The following is a 15,893-nucleotide window of genomic DNA, read 5'->3' on the forward strand; positions in this document are numbered from 1 at the left end:
AAATTCATAGTGTCCGTACCTTGTTCTAAACGCTGTCTTTGGAATATCTTCGGCCTTGATCTTTAACTGATGATAGCCTGATCGTAGGTCGATTTTCGAAAACCATGCCGCTCCTTTTAGTTGATCAAATAAATCATCAATGCGAGGTAAAGGATATTTATTCTTGATAGTTAACTTGTTCAGCTCACGATAATCAATACACAGTCGCATACTACCATCCTTCTTTTTCACGAACAATACTGGCGCACCCCATGGGGATACACTTGGCCTTATAATTCCTTTGTCAAGAAGTTCTTGCAACTGCTTTGCTAATTCCCTCATTTCAACAGGTGCCATTCGATATGGAGCTTTCGAAATTGGTTCAGTCCCTGGCGTCAAGTCAATAGTGAATTCGATTTCTCGATCTGGTGGAAGTCCTGGTAATTCATCCGGAAAAACATCAAGAAATTCACAAACTACAGGAATATCTTCAATCTTCAAATTTCCCTTATCAACATCCCGTACATAGGCTAAATAAGCTTGACATCCTTGACGTAGCAATCTTCTCGTCTGCATTATTGATAGGAATTTCTGCTTTTGCTTCTCACCTTTAAATATTACCGTTTCATTTTCTTCAGTTTGCAATTTCACTCTCTTATTCGCACAATCAATTTGAGCATTATTACTAGACAGCCAATCCATTCCTAAAATAATATCAAACTCCCCTAACCTAAAAGGTATCAAATCAACTGAAAAATGACATCTCCCTATCTCAATATCACAGCTCGGACATACTCGATCTACTGCAACCTGATCATTATTCGCTAATTTTATGACTAACACTTCATCCAACCACTGAATCTCACAATCTATCTTAGAGATAAAGGCTTCAGAAATAAAAGATCTAGTAGCTCCTGAATCAATCAATACTAAAGCATTTACGGAATTTACAGGGAGTGTACCTGCAACCACATTCGGACTCTGTACCGCTTCCTTCATTGACATGTTGAAAGTTATTGCTCTGGGCTGATTTTGCTGTGGTAGTGGAGGTGGAGGTAATGCTAAAATTCTTGGAATACTGGCAGCCATTGCAATTCCTCTGCAGTCTTTGGCGATATGTCCTTTTCTCCCACATTGGAAACAAGTAACTTCTGCTTTTCCCATTGGACATTCTCCAGAATAGTGTCCCCTTTGCTTGCACTTGAAACACGTAACATTTAGTTTGTTGCAAACTCCTGTATGCTTTCTACCACACGTTCTACTATCAGGTATAAGCGGTCGAATAAGCCTTTGCTGAGTTGGGGCAGGTAGTCGATTTCCCATCCTCTGATTGTTCTGCTCTGGCCTTTTGAAATTTACTTTTCCCCGAGCTTGAAATCCCGACCTTTTGTTGAAACGATTCTGAAAATTTCCTGGTCCTTTCTCTTTCTGAGCTGCTTCGCTTTCTGCTTCAATAATCATAGCCTTCTGAACAACAGCCGTATAAGTTGTCAATTCAAACACAGCTACCCTGCTACGAATCCATGGTTTCAGTCCTTGCTGAAATCTCTTGGCCCGCTTTTCGTCCGTATCCACCTGCTCTGGAACAAACCTTGCCAATTCAGTAAACTTGGTTTCATAATCCGCAACCGATAAGTTGTCTTGTTTCAGCTCCAGGAACTTGATCTCCATCTGGTTCTTCATAAAACGAGGAAAATATTTCTCCAAGAAAAGATCAGTGAATCTGTTCCAGGTCACCACACCTTCTTCCAAAGCTTTCTTTGATTCCCACCAGTAATTAGCTTCGCCTTTTAGAAAATAGCTAGCGAAATCTATCTTCTGCTCTTCCTCAACCTTTACCAACGAAAAAGCCTTTTCCATCTCTTTCAGCCAAGCCCTCGCTTTTGTAGGATCTGTGGAACCCATAAATTCCGGTGGCTTCACCGACTGAAATTGCTTGAAATTAGTCGTAGGTGCTGCTGGTGGTATTTGATGTCCTGGATGAGCGGCTTGCTGTAACATCTGTTGCTGGAACTGCTGTTGCTGCTGCTGCATTTGTTGTTGCATCATCAACATCTGCTGTTGCATGAGATTAAACATCTGATCCATCTGTTTATTATTGTTTTGGCCATCGGTGTTTCCATTCGATGAGTCAGGCTGCGCTTTTCTCTTAGGTGCCATTTTTCTGGTAAATAAATAATGGATCTTATTTAATAACAGTATATTAAACATATATTAAAACAGTCGATTTGAGAAAATAAAATAACTTATTAAATGACTGAATAGATAAAATAGTATGATATGTTTTAAATTTTTTTTTTTTTTACAACATGATCGTGAATAAAACTACATTTGTAAATATGCAATGGTACTGAAATAAATGTAAATGCTTAAATGACTGGAAATAAAATAAAGAAAACGTGCAAAAGATTATCTCATATATATATATATAGGTAGAACACCAGCTACAGGTGTCAGTGCTTGATACAAAAACCTATGACATAACAGTCGTACTGCTACTACTATCAGTCAGAGTCAGTAGCTACACTCATACAATACTATACTGCCTCTATCTACAAAATATACATAATACAGCACTCATCGATCTGCTAATCTCAAAATCCTGGTGGTACATGGCTCAATTCCTCCTGCACTGCCTCTAGCACTGCCTCGGTAAGTCCCAATGCTCTGCGATATGCTGTCTCCGCACTAAGATCCTGCTGTCTCAAATCAGTAAGCTGCTGAAAACTAACCCGGTGAATATGATGTAGTCTATCTCTCAGTATATAATTCGGTCGTAATGCTCTGACAGGACCATCCGTCTGTGTCTCATACAATCCAAGGATCTCTCTACACTGGTTCTGCCATCTAATCCTCTCCTCCCTCTCTGCCTGAAAGCGCTGGTAAGTCACGGTATGATGCTCATGAAGATCAGTGCTGGAACCTCGAGAAGGTAATGGTCCATCTACCACGATCTCATCCATAAACTCTGGCTGAGGAAACTGATACACTCCTGGAACAGGTGCATAAATGGCTAATGGGGCAGGAAATAAGACAGGCTGCTCCATAGGCGCATACACAGGCGGCTCTGCCTCTGGCTCCATCGGTGGCATCTCTGGAATCTCAACTGGTGGCATAGGAATCTGAGGCTCTAAATCCTCCCACTGCGGAAGATCAACCATATCAGGAATATCAAACATCGGAAACTCTAAGGGTGGAATATCTGGTATCTCTGGCTCAACGTATGGAAAATAATCTGCAAAACCTGGTACCTCCGGGGGAAGTGGTATCTCTGGTGCTGGCTCAGGTGGCAATGGAGGTAAGACCTGCTCTGACACTGGGGCTACTACCTGTGCATCCACTGGATCTGTCTCGGTCCTCTCCGTAGATGATGATAAAGAAGCCATCTAATATACATAAAAATAATAACACAAAACAATCAAATCACAATCCTATAACTCATAACTTCTAATCACATAGACAAACACTCCTAACACTCTTACCCTCATCCTATCTTATTTTCCTATCTTATCTTAACCCTAACATTCTTGTTTTCCAAGGTCAATCCTAAGCTCTGATGCCAACTATAACACCCTCCAAATCCGGGGTATAGATTTGGGGCATTATTAACAACAATTACCAACTATACCTGCACAAGCGGAATATTAATATAATAATTACCCCGAACTATCACTACTCAGGATCTTTTAAGGGTTGAGTTTGGAAACAAGAATCATGCACTACACTTTATTACAAACCCAACTAAATAAAACCTATCTCAAGAACTCTCTTTATTACAAAACTTTATTCTATCTACAGTTTCACTACGCAATCTTTTATTCAAACTACACAAAACTTTTATTCAACCCAACATTACTACTTATCCTGCTACACCTGATCTGGCAATTCAAAGCTCTCTTCGGGAATAGGAAGGAACATTCTTGGTATAAGAGGGTCCCGCTGCTTGACTCGCTTCTTGACTATGCGGGTTCTGATGGGTTTCATTCTCTACCTTAACTGTAAAACAATAGGAGTGACAATAAAAGAAATGAGCCAAAATTGCTCAACAAGCCTGCAACAATATATATATATATTATAAAGAGAAAGAAATAAATGAACTAATAAGCTGCTGGTTTGAACAACCATCTGTATCTGTATATGATAATAATTTGCCAATGATGGCGAGTGTCAAATGAACAAGACTGGAAACAAGAACCAACATATGCACTATAATCTGCTGATCAGTCAGAATATAGTGCGGATCTATACCCAACTGCATAGACCCAACCAACATAAGGAGTACTCAGGCAACTATGGCCTATTAATTAATGGTCTGGGAAAAACCCAGCCTTTATAGTAACCATCCAGTCCAAGGCTGAGCATCCGGAACAATCGGTATGCTATTGATATATCCCAACACCAGGATATACCAGAATATATGTAGGGTAAAAGAATTGAAATATGAACAGGGAATTCAATAAATTGGGTAAATCAAGAATTGAAATGAAACTGGAACAAGTAATAATAAATGGACAACAGTGTATATGAACAATGATTATCAAAGAGAATTGATATGATAGAAAAGAAATATAATTCACTATTCTGAATTTAGAATAGGGGAAAAACTTGCCTTGCGCGTACTTAACCTGGTTTAACTCACTGTCTTCTGACCCTAGCTTGCTCTGCCTTGCTAACACTGAACAAATCATGGAAAGATAGGTGTTTAGATAATTTACTACATACGTGTATCTTGAATTGATATCACGCAACCTTATCAGTCTACCCATGCGTTTCTATCTGACTCGCATATATATATATATATACATACATTTATACAGCACATCTATTCATATAATCACATAAAGCACGTAGCACGTAAAGCACATAATTAATCTCTAGATTTATAATTATTTTTAGAATCAATTCTGGGCTTATACCTGCATTACTAGTCGTATCTGATTTTATTATAATTTTTCGGGATTTATTCGGTTCAATTATATCCCTACTAGGACCTACGAACTATCAATTATCACCAAACCACTCTTTTTCAGAAGAAATTATAACTTACAACCATTTTTATTGGATTTGTCTCATTTTTCTGAGTCTAGAGGTCTTCGTTTCACTCAAATCGGACTAACGGTTGAATTGTTATGAAGTAAATACGGATGATTTAATTTATTATTCATTATAAATAATTATTACAATCCTTTTAAATCCTAAAATAATTTTTACATAATTATTTAAGAAAAATTAAAGTCAAAAATAATTTTTTTATAATTTTTGGAGTTAAAATGAAGAAGTTACGATTTATTAAAAATTATGTGATTAATTATCGAAATAATTAATCACTTTTTAAATATTGAATAAATAAATAACTAATAAATAATTAATAATTGCTTATTTAATAATCTAAAATAATAAATCTTTAATTATCAGGATTAATCACAATTTATTATAATATTTATAACTTATCGATATTTCTTCGATTAGATCGATTATTTACAAATAATCAATCGATTCTATTAACGGATACGCTATTTATCGAATATCTACTATGTGCTCGAATTATAATCTAACTCAACGATTAATTACTCGTATAAATATGAGCTACTCGCAATCCTCACATAATTATCGAACTATTACATTATTACTGAAACTTATACGATTCGTTAATCAATTAATTATCGGTATTTAATTATACGATACAAATAATCACTACAATATTATTCGAATAACTATCGCTCGAATAATAATTCTCATTATCGAATCATTACTCGTAATAATAACTAATTATCGAATTATTAATCATATTATTTAATTATTTTTAATCCTTATTTATTAATTAATTACCTAATTATTAATTAATTACCTAATTATTAATTAATTAGATAACTAATAAATAATTAGATAAATAATTAAATAATTAATTAAATAATTAAATTCGAATTTATAAATTAATAAAATAATTTAGAAATTAATAATACTATTTTTCAGAATATAAAACTAATTTTTAATTAATTATTAGAATTTTTAAAACTGATTTTCTGATTTTAGAAAATATAATTAATAATTAATATATCAGAAACACAACACAGGTTTTCAGATTAGGGTTTTTAGGATCAAACCCGGGTCGAAACCGGGTTGCAACCGGGTCGTCCCCAACCCAAACGGGTCGGGAAGAACACCGGCTGTAATTCCAGAATCCGACGCCGGCGGACTGATTCCGGCGAGACGAAAAACATGGCCAAAACGTTCGATTTCCAGGCACGTTCTTCCCCGTTCTTGTTCCACAGAAATCACACGTCGTTCCCTTCTAATTCTCCTTCCTCGTTCATCGACACAGCAGCCGGAAAACGAAGAAACGCGGCGGCGGCGGTTAAACTCCGGCGAGCTCGAAACGGACATCAACAAACACAAACTCGGTACCAATCGACAGGAAAAACGACGATCTACACGACTATGCTAACAGAATCATCAAACAATCCACAGAAATCAAAACCCGAATTCAAGAATTAAACCCGAAAATATAAATTTCTATTCAATCAATCAAACACGAAAAACAATTACATAATTGAAAACTAGAGATCATAAGCTTCAAAACGAATACTCACACGCTCGATTTGGACTCCGGAATCACGATCAAAATCGCCTTTGATCCTCCTGCTCTGTTCTTCACAAACCCTAACCCTAATTCCCTTTTCTGATTTTCTTTTTATTTTCTGATTTTTAATTATAATTAACTGATTTAATTAATAGTAATTCAGGTATTTATATTTATGAAAATAATACCCCTAAGTAAAATTAAGGGTCTAATTACACTCCTAATAAAAATATTTGGCCCCAATTTTTATAATTTTTGGGTATTAATAATGAATTTTTAAATATCCAATAAATACAAAATAAATACTAAAAATTCCCAAAAATTGTGAAAAATACAAAAATACAAAGAAAAATGATATATGATAATTTCATAATCATATAAAAATAAGAATGTGATTTTTGTGGGGTTTTTGGTACCCGAAGGGGTCCGGAAAAGTCGTTTTTCGCGAAAAAGGTCAATTTGTAAAACGTCTAGGGGTTCAGAATAGCGATACGGTATAGGGCATTTTTGGCAAAATAGGGCCAATGATTTTGTTTGAAATACGGGCTTTTAAAATATAGTTTTGAGCTGTACAGGTTTTGATATAATATATATAACTGACGATAGAACGCTCAATAAATATTCAAAACACATTTGGATCAAAACAACCAACACATAACACATAGCAGTTAGGGTTCAACGACTTAACACATTTAATCACATAATAATATACATAATTTATTATTATTATAATATAATACAAGCGTAATTCCTCGGTCGTTACATTCTCCCCCCCTTAACAAGATTCTGTCCTCAGAATCTAATTATGCAAATAACTGAGGATACTTTTCTAGCATTTCACTTTCAAGCTCCCAGGTTGATTCTTCAACCACTGGGTTTCTCCATAAAACTCTCACTAATGACACAGACTTATTTCTTAATACCCTCTCTTGCCTATCTAGAATTCTTATTGGCTGTTCTACATATGACAAATCTGCCTGAAGTTCTACTGGTTCATACTCTATTACATGCCTTGTATCAGGATTATACCTCTTAAGCATAGATACATGAAATATGTTGTGAATGTGCTGCATATAGGGTGGTAGAGCTAACTCGTACGCAACCTTCCCAATTTTCTTCAAAATCTCAAATGGTCCAACGTATCGTGGCTTCAATTTCCCTTTATTTCCAAATCTGGTCAATCCTTTCCATGGCGATATTTTGAGCAATACGTGTTCTCCTTCCTGATAGTTCATATCCTTCCTGGCTTGGTTTGCATATCTGCTTTGTCTGTTTTGTGCTGCCTCGATTCATTTTCGAATAAGATTAATCTTTTCTTTTGTCTGCTGAATTAATTCTGGACCCAAAATCTTGCGTTCTCCAACTTCATCCCAATGCACGGGTGATCTGCATTTCCTCCCATATAATGCTTCATACGGTGGCATTCCAATACTGGCGTGATAGCTATTATTATAAGAAAATTCCACTAGGGGTAAATGTTCATCCCAACTGCCTTCAAAATCGATCGCACAAACTCGTAGCATGTCTTCAATCGTTTGAATTGTCCTTTCACTTTGGCCGTCAGTTTGCGGATGATAAGCTGTACTCATATTCAACTTCGTTCCTAGACATTCTTGGAATTGTCTCCAAAATCTTGAATTGAAACGAGGATCTCGATCCGATACAATTGATACTGGTACTCCATGACGCATCACAATTTCTTTGAGATACATGTGCACTAATTTGTCGAGCGAAAATCTTTCATTAATTGGTAGAAAATGTGCCGACTTCGTAAGTCTGTCAATGATTACCCATATCGCATCATGATTTGCCCTAGTCCTCGGTAGTCCTACCACAAAATCCATCGCTAAATGTTCCCATTTCCATTCTGGAATGTCTAATGGTTGCAATAACCCACTCGGACGTTGGTGTTCTGCTTTAACTCGCTGGCATGTGTAGCATTTACTCACCCATTCTGCTATCTCCTTCTTCATATTCGGCCACCAAAAGTTTTCCTTCAAATCGCGATACATTTTCGTGCTTCCTGGATGAATGGAATACTTCGAATTGTGCGCATCTCGCATAATTTCTTCTTTTAATTCTGCCACGTTAGGGATCCAGATTCTTGACGTAAAACGTAAAATTCCTTCATTATCTTTCTGAGTTGTAATCTCTTCTCCTGTTAAGTTATCGTCTTGACTCATCACTTCTTCTTGACAACGGCGAATCTTTTCCAGCAATTCTGGTTGGAAAGTCATAGTGTAGATAGTTTCTGCAGATTCATTAGGAATACGAATTTCGATTTCCAATTTGTCGAATTCCCTGGCCAATTCTTCGCATGAAGTCAACCGATTCAATCTTTCTTTTCTGCTTAGCGCATCTGCTATAACATCTGCTTTTCCTGGATGATAACTGATTGTAACATCGTAATCTTTAATCAATTCCAGCCATCGACGTTGTCGCATGTTTAGTTCCTTTTGCGTGAAGATATACTTCAGACTTTTATGATCCGTGTAGATTTCACATTTTTCACCGTACAGATAATGTCTCCACAGCTTCAATGCAAATACAATTGCTGCCAATTCCAGATCATGCGTAGGATATTTCTGTTCATGAGGTTTAAGTTGTCTCGACGCATATGCAATGACGTTACCATGTTGCATCAATACACATCCTAAACCACGATATGAAGCGTCACTGTAAATAACAAAATTTCCTTGCTCGTCTGGCAGTACTAATACTGGTGCCGTTACCAACCGATTCTTCAACTCTTGAAAACTTTCTTCACACTTACTATTCCATTCGAACTTTTCACTTTGTCGAGTTAACTTGGTCAGCGGTGTAGCTATCTTCGCAAAATCTTTGACAAATCTTCGATAATATCCTGCCAAACCTAAGAAACTTCGAACCTCTGTCGGCGTCTTTGGTCTTTCCCAATTCAACACGGCTTCAATCTTTGCTGGATCAACTTGAATGCCTTCTCTGCTGATGATGTGCCCTAAAAACTGCACTTCTTTCAACCAAAATTCGCATTTGGAAAATTTTGCATAAAGCTGCTCCTTCCGTAATATTTCCAATGTCGTTCTTAAATGCGCTGCATGCTCTTCTTCCGTCTTTGAATAGATCAAGATGTCATCAATAAATATGATGATAAACTTATCCAAATACTTCTTGAATATTCGATTCATCAAATCCATAAACGCTGCAGGTGCATTCGTCAATCCAAAAGCCATCACAAGAAATTCATAGTGTCCGTACCTTGTTCTAAACGCTGTCTTTGGAATATCTTCGGCCTTGATCTTTAACTGATGATAGCCTGATCGTAGGTCGATTTTCGAAAACCATGCCGCTCCTTTTAGTTGATCAAATAAATCATCAATGCGAGGTAAAGGATATTTATTCTTGATAGTTAACTTGTTCAGCTCACGATAATCAATACACAGTCGCATACTACCATCCTTCTTTTTCACGAACAATACTGGCGCACCCCATGGGGATACACTTGGCCTTATAATTCCTTTGTCAAGAAGTTCTTGCAACTGCTTTGCTAATTCCCTCATTTCAACAGGTGCCATTCGATATGGAGCTTTCGAAATTGGTTCAGTCCCTGGCGTCAAGTCAATAGTGAATTCGATTTCTCGATCTGGTGGAAGTCCTGGTAATTCATCCGGAAAAACATCAAGAAATTCACAAACTACAGGAATATCTTCAATCTTCAAATTTCCCTTATCAACATCCCGTACATAGGCTAAATAAGCTTGACATCCTTGACGTAGCAATCTTCTCGTCTGCATTATTGATAGGAATTTCTGCTTTTGCTTCTCACCTTTAAATATTACCGTTTCATTTTCTTCAGTTTGCAATTTCACTCTCTTATTCGCACAATCAATTTGAGCATTATTACTAGACAGCCAATCCATTCCTAAAATAATATCAAACTCCCCTAACCTAAAAGGTATCAAATCAACTGAAAAATGACATCTCCCTATCTCAATATCACAGCTCGGACATACTCGATCTACTGCAACCTGATCATTATTCGCTAATTTTATGACTAACACTTCATCCAACCACTGAATCTCACAATCTATCTTAGAGATAAAGGCTTCAGAAATAAAAGATCTAGTAGCTCCTGAATCAATCAATACTAAAGCATTTACGGAATTTACAGGGAGTGTACCTGCAACCACATTCGGACTCTGTACCGCTTCCTTCATTGACATGTTGAAAGTTATTGCTCTGGGCTGATTTTGCTGTGGTAGTGGAGGTGGAGGTAATGCTAAAATTCTTGGAATACTGGCAGCCATTGCAATTCCTCTGCAGTCTTTGGCGATATGTCCTTTTCTCCCACATTGGAAACAAGTAACTTCTGCTTTTCCCATTGGACATTCTCCAGAATAGTGTCCCCTTTGCTTGCACTTGAAACACGTAACATTTAGTTTGTTGCAAACTCCTGTATGCTTTCTACCACACGTTCTACTATCAGGTATAAGCGGTCGAATAAGCCTTTGCTGAGTTGGGGCAGGTAGTCGATTTCCCATCCTCTGATTGTTCTGCTCTGGCCTTTTGAAATTTACTTTTCCCCGAGCTTGAAATCCCGACCTTTTGTTGAAACGATTCTGAAAATTTCCTGGTCCTTTCTCTTTCTGAGCTGCTTCGCTTTCTGCCTTCAATAATCATAGCCTTCTGAACAACAGCCGTATAAGTTGTCAATTCAAACACAGCTACCCTGCTACGAATCCATGGTTTCAGTCCTTGCTGAAATCTCTTGGCCCGCTTCTCGTCCGTATCCACCTGCTCTGGAACAAACCTTGCCAATTCAGTAAACTTAGGTCTCATAATCCGCAACCGATAAGTTGTCTTGTTTCAGCTCCAGGAACTTGATCTCCATCTGGTTCTTCATAAAACGAGGAAAATATTTCTCCAAGAAAAGATCAGTGAATCTGTTCCAGGTCACCACACCTTCTTCCAAAGCTTTCTTTCGATTCCCACCAGTAATTAGCTTCGCCTTTTAGAAAATAGCTAGCGAAATCTGTCTTCTGCTCTTCCTCAACCTTTACCAACGAAAAAGCCTTTTCCATCTCTTTCAGCCAAGCTCCTCGCTTTCGTAGGATCTGTGGAACCCATAAATTCCGGTGGCTTCACCGACTGAAATTGCTTGAAATTAGTCGTAGGTGCTGCTGGTGGTATTTGATGTCCTGGATGAGCGGCTTGCTGTAACATCTGTTGCTGGAACTGCTGTTGCTGCTGCTGCATTTGTTGTTGCATCATCAACATCTGCTGTTGCATGAGATTAAACATCTGATCCATCTGTTTATTATTGTTTTGGCCATCGGTGTTTCCATTCGATGAGTCAGGCTGCGCTTTTCTCTTAGGTGCCATTTTTCTGGTAAATAAATAATGGATCTTATTTAATAACAGTATATTAAACATATATTAAAACAGTCGATTCGAGAAATAAAATAACTTATTAAATGACTGAATAGATAAAATAGTATGATATGTTTTAAATTTTTTTTTTTTTTTTACAACATGATCGTGAATAAAACTACATTTGTAAATATGCAATGGTACTGAAATAAATGTAAATGCTTAAATGACTGGAAATAAAATAAAGAAAACGTGCAAAAGATTATCTCATATATATATATATAGGTAGAACACCAGCTACAGGTGTCAGTGCTTGATACAAAAACCTATGACATAACAGTCGTACTGCTACTACTATCAGTCAGAGTCAGTAGCTACACTCATACAATACTATACTGCCTCTATCTACAAAATATACATAATACAGCACTCATCGATCTGCTAAGTCTCAAAATCCTGGTGGTACATGGCTCAACTCCTCCTGCACTGCCTCTAGCACTGCCTCGGTAAGTCCCAATGCTCTGCGATATGCTGTCTCCGCACTAAGATCCTGCTGTCTCAAATCAGTAAGCTGCTGAAAACTAACCCGGTGAATATGATGTAGTCTCTCTCTCAGTATATAATTCGGTCGTAATGCTCTGACAGGACCATCCGTCTGTGTCTCATACAATCCAAGGATCTCTCTACACTGGTTCTGCCATCTAATCCTCTCCTCCCTCTCTGCCTGAAAGCGCTGGTAAGTCACGGTATGATGCTCATGAAGATCAGTGCTGGAACCTCGAGAAGGTAATGGTCCATCTACCACGATCTCATCCATAAACTCTGGCTGAGGAAACTGATACACTCCTGGAACAGGTGCATAAATGGCTAATGGGGCAGGAAATAAGACAGGCTGCTCCATAGGCGCATACACAGGCGGCTCTGCCTCTGGCTCCATCGGTGGCATCTCTGGAATCTCAACTGGTGGCATAGGAATCTGAGGCTCTAAATCCTCCCACTGCGGAAGATCAACCATATCAGGAATATCAAACATCGGAAACTCTAATGGTGGAATATCTGGTATCTCTGGCTCAACGTATGGAAAATAATCTGCAAAACCTGGTACCTCCGGGGGAAGTGGTATCTCTGGTGCTGGCTCAGGTGGCAATGGAGGTAAGATCTGCTCTGACACTGGGGCTACTACCTGTGCATCCACTGGATCTGTCTCGGTCCTCTCCGTAGATGATGATAAAGAAGCCATCTAATATACATAAAAATAATAACACAAAACAATCAAATCACAATCCTATAACTCATAACTTCTAATCACATAGACAAACAATCCTAACACTCTTACCCTCATCCTATCTTATTTTCCTATCTTATCTTAACCCTAACATTCTTGTTTTCCAAGGTCAATCCTAAGCTCTGATGCCAACTATAACACCCTCCAAATCCGGGGTATAGATTTGGGGCATTATTAACAACAATTACCAACTATACCTGCACAAGCGGAATATTAATATAATAATTACCCCGAACTATCACTACTCAGGATCTTTTAAGGGTTGAGTTTGGAAACAAGAATCATGCACTACACTTTATTACAAACCCAACTAAATAAAACCTATCTCAAGAACTCTCTTTATTACAAAACTTTATTCTATCTACAGTTTCACTACGCAATCTTTTATTCAAACTACACAAAACTTTATTCAACCCAACATTACTACTTATCCTGCTACACCTGATCTGGCAATTCAAAGCTCTCTTCGGGAATAGGAAGGAACACTCTTGGTATAAGAGGGTCCCGCTGCTTGACTCGCTTCTTGACTATGCGGGTTCTGATGGGTTTCATTCTCTACCTTAACTGTAAAACAATAGGAGTGACAATAAAAGAAATGAGCCAAAATTGCTCAACAAGCCTGCAACAATATATATATATATATTATAAAGAGAGAGAAATAAATGAACCAATAAGCTGCTGGTTTGAACAACCATCTGTATCTGTATATGATAATAATTTGCCAATGATGGCGAGTGCCAAATGAACAAGACTGGAAACAAGAACCAACATATGCACTATAATCTGCTGATCAGTCAGAATATAGTGCGGATCTATACCCAACTGCATAGACCCAACCAACATAAGGAGTACTCAGGCAACTATGGCCTATTAATTAATGGTCTGGGAAAAACCCAGCCTTTATAGTAACCATCCAGTCCAAGGCTGAGCATCCGGAACAATCGGTATGCTATTGATATATCCCAACACCAGGATATACCAGAATATATGTAGGGTAAAAGAATTGAAATATGAACAGGGAATTCAATAAATTGGGTAAATCAAGAATTGAAATGAAACTGGAACAAGTAATAATAAATGGACAACAGTGTATATGAACAATGATTATCAAAGAGAATTGATATGATAGAAAAGAAATATAATTCACTATTCTGAATTTAGAATAGGGGAAAAACTTGCCTTGCGCGTACTTAACCTGGTTTAACTCACTGTCTTCTGACCCTAGCTTGCTCTGCCTTGCTAACACTGAACAAATCATGGAAAGATAGGTGTTTAGATAATTTACTACATACGTGTATCTTGAATTGATATCACGCAACCTTATCAGTCTACCCATGCGTTTCTATCTGACTCGCATATATATATATATACATACATTTATACAGCACATCTATTCATATAATCACATAAAGCACGTAGCACGTAAAGCACATAATTAATCTCTAGATTTATAATTATTTTTAGAATCAATTCTGGGCTTATACCTGCATTACTAGTCGTATCTGATTTTATTATAATTTTTCGGGATTTATTCGGCTCAATTATATCCCTACTAGGACCTACGAACTATCAATTATCACCAAACCACTCTTTTTCAGAAGAAATTATAACTTACAACCTATTTTTATTGGATTCGTCTCATTTTTCTGAGTCTAGAGGTCTTCGTTTCACTCAAATCGGACTAACGGTTGAATTGTTATGAAGTAAATACTGATGATTCAATTTATTATTCAATTATAAGATAATTATTACAATCCTTTTAAATCCTAAAATAATTTTTACATAATTATTTAAGAAAAATCAAAGTCAAAAATAATTTTTTTATAATTTTTGGAGTTAAAATGAAGAAGTTACGATTTATTAAAAATTATGTGATTAATTATCGAAATAATTAATCACTTTTTAAATATTGAATAAATAAATAACTAATAAATAATTAATAATTGCTTATTTAATAATCTAAAATAATAAATCTCTAATTATCAGGATTAATCACAATTTATTATAATATTTATAACTTATCGATATTTATTCGATTAGATCGATTATTTACAAATAATCAATCGATTTCTATTAACGGATACGCTATTTATCGAATATCTACTATGTGCTCGAATTATAATCTAACTCAACGATTAATTACTCGTATAAATACGAGCTACTCGCAATCCTCATATAATTATCGAACTTATTACATTATTACTGAAACTTATACGATTCGTTAATCAATTAATTATCGGTATTTAATTATACGATACAAATAATCACTACAATATTATTCGAATAACTATCGCTCGAATAATAATTCTCATTATCGAATCATTACTCGTAATAATAACTAATTATCGAATTATTAATCATATTATTTAATTATTTTTAATCCTTATTTATTAATTAATTACCTAATTATTAATTAATTACCTAATTATTAATTAATTAGATAACTAATAAATAATTAGATAAATAATTAAATAATTAATTAAATAATTAAATTCGAATTTATAAATTAATAAAATAATTTAGAAATTAATAATACTATTTTTCAGAATTTAGAACTAATTTTTAATTAATATTAGAATTTTTAAAATCTGATTTGATTTACTAAAATATAAATAAATAATTAATAAATCAAAACACACATTCAGGGAATTGGTGTTCAGGTTTTGGGGATCAAAACCGGGTCGTTTCCGGGTTGCAACC

Source organism: Apium graveolens, chromosome 9, assembly GCF_009905375.1.
Source record: "Apium graveolens cultivar Ventura chromosome 9, ASM990537v1, whole genome shotgun sequence".
NCBI lineage: Eukaryota > Viridiplantae > Streptophyta > Magnoliopsida > Apiales > Apiaceae > Apium > Apium graveolens.